The sequence below is a fragment of the Myodes glareolus genome, chromosome 27 (assembly GCF_982192425.1).
Source record: "Myodes glareolus chromosome 27, mMyoGla1.1, whole genome shotgun sequence".
NCBI classification, from domain to species: domain Eukaryota; kingdom Metazoa; phylum Chordata; class Mammalia; order Rodentia; family Cricetidae; genus Myodes; species Myodes glareolus.
Genome location: NC_142052.1, coordinates 4,456,188 through 4,467,098, shown reverse-complemented (window position 1 = coordinate 4,467,098; position 10,911 = coordinate 4,456,188). Strand labels below are relative to the sequence as shown.

The following is a 10,911-nucleotide window of genomic DNA, read 5'->3' as shown; positions in this document are numbered from 1 at the left end:
CTGCTGATCCTGCATTGTACATTCCACCTGCACAGTATCTGTTTAGCAGTGTCTGTAAGATGTCTGAGGTTCTGAGAGATATTGTGGACATATTGTGGACTGGGATCACTACTCTCCTTAAGAATCTCACTGTGGGGCTCACGGTTTCCTGTAGACAACTTCTGTAAATCATTCAAAATTTGCAAGATATTTTTTTATAATCCAGGCTCCAAATATCCCCTTAGCTGACAAGCAGCAATTTGCATTTCTACAGACTCCCATCTGGGCAGGGCTGCACGTTCTCATTAGCTCCTCTTACATCCTGCATCAATCTCCGCTCTCCTGATTGTTTTTAAGCCCCCAAATAGGAGAATTTTTGCATCTTCTCTTCTGCTCAAGGCTATTGAACCATACAGGTTCGTTGGGTTTAGGGGGCCATAACACATCTGACCATTCCCTACCATCTGACCTCAGGTGCCAGTCACTGGAAGCAAGCCCTCTAGACTTTCTTGTCTCCTGTGCTCCTGGCTCCACTGCCGTGACTGCCTGTGGAGCAGAGGCGTCCTCTACATCCAACTGAGGATCAGGAACGGGAGGCTCTAACTCACCTATACCTCTTGGGCCTGAGTGGGGTGCAGTCCACACTCTCTGTGGCTTGGCAGTCCCATCAGAAGCCAGCATTGGTGACAACTGAGAAACTGTGCCCAGGTGCCCAGAAGACCATCATGGCAGTGGCTCTGAGAGCCTGGTGTCCACAGGCTTGGCTGGCTGGGAGCTCAGGTGAGTGGGGCCATGTCATTTTTCCTCCCCCAAGCCCAGAGCAGACCTAAAATATCAGCGACTATGCCACCAGTGTGGGAGAGGGGGTGGGATGTTTCAACTATTTAAAGTTGAAAATTTTTCTGCACTTGTTTTGCTCTAGTCCAGTTCTCATGGCTGTCAACATATAAGCACTTACAACCAGCTGACTACTATTTTACTGTGCCATATCAACAATTATATAAAAGTTTTTATTCTTGATAAAATCATCGCTGCCATTTCACATCTCTTATTTTTTGAATGCTCACTTCTCACCTCCATCCCTACAGTGTGATATTCATATGCTGTGTTGTAACATGAGGGGGCCTACTTGTTGGGGTTTCTGTCCTGCCTGGGTCCCCACAGCCAACAAGCCCCAAAGAAAATCACACAAAGATCTCCATAAGTTATAAAACTGATTGGCCCATTAGCTCAGACTCCTTATTAGCTCTTGTAGCTTATATTAACCCATTATTCTTATCTATGTTAGCCACATGACTCAGTACCTTTTCCAGCGTGGCAGGTCACATCCTGCTTCTTCGGTGTTTGAACAGGTGTGGGGGGAATGGGCTTTCTTCTTCCCAGAATACTCCTGTTTTCCTCGCCCCACTTCTACTTCCTGTCTGGTTGATCCACCTATACTTCCTGCCTAGCCAATCAGTGTTTATTTAAAATATGATTAACAGAATACAAACAATTCTCCTGCACCACTGTGTCCATCACATTCTCCACCAATACCATTGTTGGCACACTGGGTGCCATCTGTTGTGAGCCCCACATTGAGGGCCATCTGTTGGGGTCCAACTTTGATTGGTTTGTAGGTTCCAGGGTAAGGGCATGATTAGATTAGAAATGTTAGGCTGGTTGGGCAATGGTGACACACACCTTTAATCTCAGCACTTGGGAGAAAGAGGTAAGTGGATATTTGTGAGATCGAGGTCAGACTGGTCTATAAGAACTAGTTCAGGACAGTTAGGGCTGTAACACAGAGAAACCCTATTTCAAAAAAAAGAAGGAAAGAAAGAAAAGAAGAGAAGGGGGTGGGCAGACAAACAGAGACAGAAAAGACATGTACAGAAGCACAGAACACAGTTGGGAGGACAAACGAGTGAATACTGAATCCACTAACATTTCTTTTTCATAGGCTTCACATACCCCAATCCAAAAATGAGGGGGAAGACAAAAGACCTCAAATACCCAAAGCATCAAGTAACCGCACCCTAGGTCAAGACATCTTGTTAGTAGCCATTCTCTTGGTCAAAACTCCTGTCAATAACCTTGAAGGAGCAAGAATAGGACTGAACTCTCTGACCTTTAGTCAAGGTAGAACGAATCCACATCTGTGGGCCCTGACAAATATCCCAGAATATAGTTCTTATTACTATTTTTTTTTGTAGATGAAAAAACAGAGACTCATAGCCACTTAATAGATTTTCAGTTTTGTAAGCATGAAATCCAGAGAAGAAAAAGATTGGTTCAAAGGTCTGATTCTGTTCCACATGAACTTTGAAGGGGAAAAGCTATCATGTCTGTTTGTGGTAACTATCTGGGTGTAACTAGGGGGACCATAGTTGCCCTGTGGTATTATAACGAACTAATGTATGAAGGAAATCATCCAATACAAGATACTGAGTGCCCGGAAGAGGATGTTTTGCGTCCAGTTACTAGTATCTGCTAGCATAGAATTCTCTTTCCGCTACTTCACAGCTGCTCAAATTCTGGAATCATGGACACTTCTAGTTTTCACTGTTTCAGCTGTCCTTCCAGTCATGGAACTGACAGGACACGTGTGTAATGATCAAAGCTGTATTTATCAGGAACTACATGCTCAGAGTTGACAGTTCCAGAGTGAGTTCATCTCCAAACTGACTCCAGTGTCTTGAGAAATTCCCATTCTGCAGGATGTTTTACATTCAAGGCTGAGGAGATCATGTAGTTTCACAGTGAGACAACTGCTGCCCTAGATATGTATTTTCCAAAAGCTGACATTTTCAGAAAGCGGATTATTAACAGTAGTTAATTCACAAGATAACTGCCCTCTACAATTGGCCTAATGGTTTTAGCATAGCCTTTGGTGAAAGGTCACTTACTGTTACCCTGAGTAAAAGATACCAAGTAACTTAACATTCTTCTTCCTAACTAAGACTATTCTCCCATTAACCTTTTAAATACAATTACACACCTTTATTGAAAAGAAAAAAATCTGTTAAAGTGAAATAGAATTTGTATGACTTTTCATTTTTAAAATGTCTTAGTCTCACTCATATTCACATCAGCCCAAAATAAATTATATCAATAAGTCCTGTGTGCCATACACACAAGAAATAAAGGCTTATTATTACCATAATACCGCATATTGCCATACTATTACCATATTTATTATTGCTAACGGCTTTTTTCCGTGCAAGTAAACACCTTCCATTCAGATTGCCTTAAATAATCTCATTTGTTATTATTATGAAGATAACATACTAATAAACATTAGCTCATTGAATGTCAATATCATTGATTTAAAGACCCACTACTATTTAATATCCCTTAGTAATGGTGCAGGCCTCCTGATTGCTTCTTACAAATCACCTAGGAATTTATGAATTAAAGTAGAAAGATGAGTGGCTCGAGAGACTGCTCAGAGGTTGAGAGCACCCATCGCACTTGCACGAATAATGTGATTGAATTTTATCCATCTCTGGAGAGTCTTCCTGAGGTTAAAATGAAGAGTTTTGGATTAATTGTATCAGTAGATAAAATCTCAAAACAGCCTAGTATAAACTCTACATGTGGTTATGAGTGTTAACTCTAATGACAGTAACGATTCCCAAAGAAAATGAGCAAGCTAAGCAAGTAAAATTGAAAAATGTATAATTTTAGGAGAAAGGGGGCATAAGGAGTGGTTTTAAATCCTTTGTTAAAAGAAATAAACAGATTAAGAAATGGAAGAAAGGGAGTGGAGACCTCAGGGCAAGATGCCACCCAGCTAAGTTTCCAACTTGTTAAAAGGAATTAAAGAAAAACTTAGATCAGGGTGTGGTGCTGCACCCCTTTCCTTTAATCCCAGCACTGGGTAGCAGAGGCTGGTAGATCTCTGAGTTTAGGGCAAGCCTGGTCTACAGAGAAAGTTTGTGGACAGCCAAGAGAAGGCAATGAAAGCCAATGAAGACATAGTTGAATAAGGAGTGCATGTTTGAGTCCCAGCAAGCAGCAGAATTTGGCAGCTATGGCCATGTGATTCTGGATTTAGAGTTAAGGATGCAAGAAAGGAGTTATGTAAGAAAGCCCCTGAGGCCAGGCAAGCACCAGTGATGTCCCTGTATGGAAGACCCCAATAGGCCATTGTACAAAACTGGGAATGTGAAGCCAGGATTGTTTTGGAGACCCCAAGATGTTGAGGATGCCAGAGCCATGGGGCCAAGAACACCTGCAGACTGAGTGTGGAATCAGCCTTCCTTAGAGAAAGAACTGTGCTGTATTCAGGAAGGCTGAAAACAGTTGGAGATCTGAGGAATCTTTGAAGGCAGACGTGCAGATGCAGAGTCTGAAGTTTTTGGTGTTGCTTTCGTCAGGAATTTCCATACGCTACTCCGTTCCCCATGTTTTTGAATGGTAATGCATATCCTGTGTCATTATATCTAGAAGTATATGAGTTGCTTTTTATTTTGATTGTACATGAGATTACAGCTAAGAAATTGCATGAATCTCAGGAGAAAAACTCTGAACTTTAGACTTTTAAATAAATTTGAGACTCTTTATAGACTACAAGGACTTCTGAAATTCGCCTGAATACATTTTTGCCATATGATATGGCCACAAATCTTTGCAGGGTCAGAGAATGAAATATGGTGGTTTGAAAAAAAAAAAAAAGAAAAAGAAAATCATCCCCAAAGGGAGTAGCACTGTTACGAGGTGTAATCTTGTAGAAGGAAGTGTGCCACTGTGGGGGTAGTTTTTGAGGTTTGTTCAAGCTACACTCAGTGAGACAGACCACTTCCTTTTGTCTGTGAGTCAGGATGTAAACACTCTCAGCTCCTTCTCCATCACCATGACTGTCTTCATGTCCCCATGTTTCTTACCATGACGATAATGGACGATATCTCTGAAATAGTAAGCAAGACCAAATTAAATGTTTTCCTTTATAAAAGTAGCCTTGGTAATGTTGTCTCTTCACAGCAATTGAAACCCTATCTAAAATAATAAGTATCATCATGATAAAATTTGGAAGGAATGGATTATGTTTTCATAATCATAGATCGATCGCTTAGAATGTTAACTTCAACATTCTATTGCTGGATTTGTTTAGATGTGGTGGTATTTTGTTTAAGTATCTCATTAACCATCTTATTGACCTATTATTTCTCTTAGAGATGGAGACCAAATCAAATCTTAGCTATTTAAAAGTGATATTGTTTTATGAAACTAAAACTCTTTAACACTCAAAGCAACCAAGATTCCTTCCTGCCTTAGTTAGTTTTAAAAGTTAATTAATGTTCTTGCCTTAGTTGCTTCACTTTATTTTTTACCACAATATGAGGAGCATCCCTAAGTGATTGACAATTATTCTTTTTTTTGATGTTTTTTCGGACAGGGTTTCTCTGTAGCTTGTGAGCCTGTCTTGTAGACTAGGCTGACCTCAAACTCACAGAGAACTGCCTGCCTCTGCCTCCTGAGTTCTAGGATTAAAGGTGGGTGCCACCACCTCCTGGCTTTTATTTTCTTTTATGACTTTAAAGCTACTTTCTGAAAGTAAAATCCACTTTCATTGTGTCATTCTTAATGTCTTTATTTGGATCCATTTGTATATGGCATTTCTTTTCATCGGTTTTGTTCCTTTTCGCTAATTGTTCTATTCCTCAAACTTAAAATGTTAAATGAAAAAAGTATGGTGGTGGCACACATCTTTAACTTCAGCCCTTGGGAAGCAGAGGCAGGCAGATCTCTGTGAGTTCGAGGCCAGTCTACTCTACAGAATGTGTTCTAAGGTGGCCAGGGTTACACAGAGAAACCCTGTCTTGAGAACAAAACAAGAAAGAGAGAGAGACAGAGACAGAGACAGAGACAGAGACAGAGACAGAGAAGCATCTAATTATAGTGATCTTGTTCTTGTTCTGTACTTGTCTATTTTGTTTTGTTTTTTCAAGACAGGGTTTCTCTGCATAACCCTGACTTTCCTAAAACTTTCTCTGTAGATCAACCTGCCTCTTTTCCCCAAGTTTTAGGATCAAAGGCAAGTGTCACCACTGCCACTGTGATTTGGACTTCTTTTGACTTAACCTTCAGCAGAAACCACTGTGTGACTTCAATTATCCTGATGTCAAGAAATTTCCATTGTCTTGCAGAAATTGATATTGGAGTCCTTGAATTCTTGAGAAATTTTGGTATTTGATTTGGGTTATGCACCCACCATGCCATCTGTTCTCAGCAGTGGTCTCCCAACAGGAGCAGGGCCAGCTTCACCACTTAGGAGGCAGAAGAAAGGGAAGGGATTATGTGGCCTTAATCATAATTTCCTTTTCAGGGCTTCCACCTGAGAGGTGTTGCCCCAAGCCTTCAGGCAAACTTGAAGCATCTGGGTTCTGTTCTTCAACGCCAAAGTTAGCACAGTGAAGTTCACTCTAAAGGAGTAGCATTTGCTCTGAAGTGTTGCTTTAAATAAAATGAACACTTGAAAGTCTGACTGACAAATATTAGAGAATCCCAGGATAAGACTAATATTCTGCTGAGAGAACCAAGAAAGTAAGTAAAGCAAAGTAAGAAGTGACACTGTTTGGGATACTTCAAAACAAGGAGATTTGGAGCAAAACTAAGTACTAAGAAGTGTTTGAGAGGTTGTTCAATTCTTATTTGTATCTCTGAAATTCCCTTATTATGGTTCTGACTCATTTTCTGATGTCTGATATTTCAGTCTCTGGAGACAAGTAAGAATAAAGTTATCTCTTAAGTAACTTTGTTCAAAAAAAATAAAAATAAAAAATCTTCTCACCCAGACTTGTTCTATTTTCTAAACCATTGCTCTTCTCTAAGCCCTGAAAACCCAAAATTCAATCGAGTAGAAACAGAGTACTTAAAATTCAGTTCAGTACTGTATTTGACTTCTCTACTCCTCGGAAAGTGTCTGCATCCCCACCGGTTCCGTCATTCAAAAAAATGCTGATGTGTTCCTATAGCGGCTCTTTATTTCTGCTCTTCTCTAAAAAGGTTTCAGCAATTTGCTTTGCTCTGTAACTGGTGTCAAACATAGTTATGCCGGCTGATTACATTTAGTGAGAACTATTGGGAAAGGGGGGAAAGTCAAATAAATCCCATCTCCACCTACATCTAATTGAACGCTCCGTGAGGTGTTTATGAGGGATGTCCTTCACTCTCTATTTCTTTAGAGTCATCATCTGCTTTGTATAAAATAACAACTGGAGAAAAGGAAGTATCTTCAACCTTCTGCACTTGGTGATTATCTCAGCTGACACCTAGACACTTAACTTTTCCAGAAGAAACTGCTACTTTTCTCACTAGTACTAAGTAAATGGATTAACAGCAATGCTTTTTAAATCAACTATATCTGAAGTCTAATAATATTTTAATATTTCATTATGCAGTGGGCTTGTTTTATTGTTGTCTTCTTCATTTTTATTTTTTTAGCTGCCTCCACAATGCCTGAACATTCAATAGCACCATCACGGTGCAGACAGCTGCTCATGGCTCTTCTCGGCACTTCCAAGAGAAACATTGGCAGCCAAATCTACCTATATGTTCAGATGTTCACACTAGTTCAATCATTTGTAGTGTTCTCTCAACCTGTCCTCCCATTTTTACTCAATCAGAAAGCAGTTATTGACTCCTAAGGCTAAAACCAAAAACCAAAACAACAGATTAGGAGCCTTGCTGTCTCCCTCTCATTCTTTGTTTTTTTTAATATTTATTTATTACGTATACAATATTCTGTCTGTATGTCTGCAGGCCAGAAGAGGGCACTAGACGTCATTACAGATGGTTGTGAGCCACCATGTGGTTGCCAGGAATTAACTCAGGACCTTTGGAAGAGCAGTCAATGCTCTTAACCACTGAGCCATCTCTCCAGCCCCCCTCTCATTCTTTTTATTGGGAATTCAAATCTTCCTTAAATTCCTGAAATACCCACTTTTCAAAATTATATATTAAATCAGAATACAGAGCAATGTTTTACTATCTGAAACAGACTTTCTTGTTTGTCTCATTTAACTTTTACTAACAACCAGAGAAGATGAGATCACTCCTTTATATTGATTTTTTTGTCAATAGTTCTCCCCATTAAAGGTCAAAATTCATGTAATCACTATAATCTTGTGCTGTCCCCTAAGTTGCCGTCCATACTTGTTATTGGTACAGTTTCATTGTCTTCCCAGCTCGTCATATTCCACAGTCCTGCAGTGTTATTATAGCTTATGTCTCCCCAGTACCCTCTCCTGGCTCTCCTGGGCTCCCGTGCCTTACACTGATATTGCTGTTTTTTATATCAACCTTATTCATGGAAAGCACAGACTCTGTGTGATACAAATAGGATTGTGTTCCTCTGACTCTGGCATCTGCTTGTAAGGATGGCTGTTTTGCCTTTTGTCTCTGCCCAGTCCAACATGGTGGAGGTCCATTCACTGCCTCTGAGAGCCATTGTTCAGCATATTTTTAATGTACACTTATATCTTATGTTGACCCATTTTTATTAATCTGTGCATTGCCACGTAGCTATGGCTTACAGGCAAGGTTCCAGCGCATCTGTTCGCTTGAGTGGCTACATGGCATCTCTTGGCTCTGCCTTTTTTCTCCCAGCATTCAATTGAGTTTTCCCTGCCTAGCTCGACTCTGTTCTATCACAGGCTAAGCCAACTTCTTTAGTCATTAACCAGTAAAAGCAACACATATACAGAAGTATTTCCCACACCATACAGGGTTCACATATGGAATGGTGACCAAAAAAATGAATAAAAGAAATATGCCTCATTCTTCAAGTTGCTCTTTTTGGTGCTCCTTAAACCACTAATCTTGCTAATAGATTCATGCAGTCTATCTAGAGTATGTGTTTCTATGGTTCAGGGTGACCTAACTTCCTCAGTACCAGGAAGGCAGGAATCAAACCGTCTTTGTCTCTGTATCTCCAGCGATGACCACAGTACCTAATGCTCAGTAGACAAAGCACAGTTGAGATCAAAACTGTTGGATTTATAACTTGAGATCTCCACACTGTTTCCTGACTGGGATGTACTTATCTCTATTTGGTTTAAAAGATTACGGTATCATGATAAAAGGGATCATTAATCTTCTTCCAAACCAGCCATTTTCAAGACTGAATTGTCAATATTGAGTCAGATATTGTCCATCTATGGTTGATAGCTGAGGACTGCGCTCTACTCACCCTTTTCTTCAACCATCAAAAATGTTATTGAATATATTATAATAAAACACAGCATGAGATTATATTTTTTCACCTCTGGAAATCAGAATAGTATGAGGACTACTTTATAAGAAACCTTAATTTCATCCTTTTAGCAAAGAATATAAGTTTCTTAAAGCTACATTTATTTAATAATGACTATACTTAAAAGAAAGCGTTATCAATGCGTTAAGTGACAGTATAATTTCACTATTAATTTTTAGGGATTTTCCTCCAATTTCAGGAAAATTTCTTATTTCTATATTACTAAAACTAGGAAAAATAAACATAATATCAAGACAGACTGTTGATTTTGTTCAAGTAGCTTAACAATAATGATATTATAGTGATTTGATGCTCATTAATAAGTATCAAATAATGGACTTACAGTTTTCTATGGCATAAGAGACAGTTTTTCAATAGATTGCAGTATAATTGAGGGTTAAAACACACTGATCAATACGATGAGAAGCAGAGGGCATCTAGGATATTTACTGCTGACTGACAGTGATTTTTCTGTGAATGTAAGTCATTAGCAGCGGCAGTGGCAATTAAGAGGCATCCCAAGTCACACAGCTCTGCATGTCTTTCATATTTCAATAATGGGATTCGAGTTTAAGGTTGAGTCTCGACTCATTATTTCTCTCCTTTGCCAGGCATACAAATGGAAGAGCACCAACTTATCAGATGTCTCTACAGAGTGAGTCACAATGTGAGACAAACAGTCGATTTACTACAGCTGCCTAGGTCAGCAACACCTAGGTCAGCTAGGCGCAGCTCACATAGCTGTGTACGATAAATGCATAGATATCTATGACAGCGGCACAAGAGAATGAGCATATAATTATTTAAGTGATAATGGATTAAATTTAATAGTCGTTAGTTTCTTCTTCCTCCTCCTTCTTTTCTTCCCCCTTCTCCTCTTTCTCCTTCTTCATTTTGCAAGCAGGACATTTTATTTAGAAATAGGATATTAAAAGCAAGATTCTAATTCTAATGTAGAATAGTAACAAAATTTGAAAAAGAAATTAACCAGGTACCCTGAAGCTAGCTTAACGGATTCACAGTAAAAACCAGTAGAACTAAAGTTTCTTTCATGTAAATAGCATTAGAAAAATGTGTAGAGATGTTTACAGAGCAGGCCACAACAAATATTTTTAAATTTTACATTAAGAAATTGTAAATTAAAAAATAAGTCTGTCAGGAGTGGCTCACATCTTTAATCCCAGCACTGGAAAGGCAAAAGCAGGCAGTACTCTGTAAATTCAAGGTCAGCCTGTTCTGCAAAGCAAGTTCTAGAATAGCCTAAGCTACACAGAGAAACCCTGTCTTAAAAAACAAATTAATTAAAGTGAATACTAAATAATAAATAAAATTATTTATAAGAATTATTTTACAGGTTAAAATAGACATGTTTTTATGCATAAACTTTCTGCTGCAACATACATTTGAATGCAAAATGTAATAATAGAAGAATCTAGACACAACAAAGCTTAGATCTAATAAGAATAATGCAGCAGACAGAAGGAAGACATGAATAAGTAAAACAAACCCTGTGTCTCAATGGGTATTCTGTTAATGAAGAGAAATTATGACCATGGCAACTATTATAAAAAGAGTTCATTTAGATGGATTTGTCTTACAGTTTCAGAGGTCTAGTCCTATATCCTCATGGCAGGAAGCATGGCAATGTTCAGACAGACATAGGGCTGGAAAATAACTGAGATTTCTACATTTGG

General features: G+C 39.0%; 1 pseudogene; it reads left to right on the top strand.

Moving 5' to 3' along the window:
• The first annotated feature begins 704 nt into the window (after positions 1-704).
• The window catches only part of LOC125399980 (large ribosomal subunit protein uL6 pseudogene), a 92,717-nt pseudogene continuing 82,510 nt past the window's right edge, over positions 705-10,911 (top strand).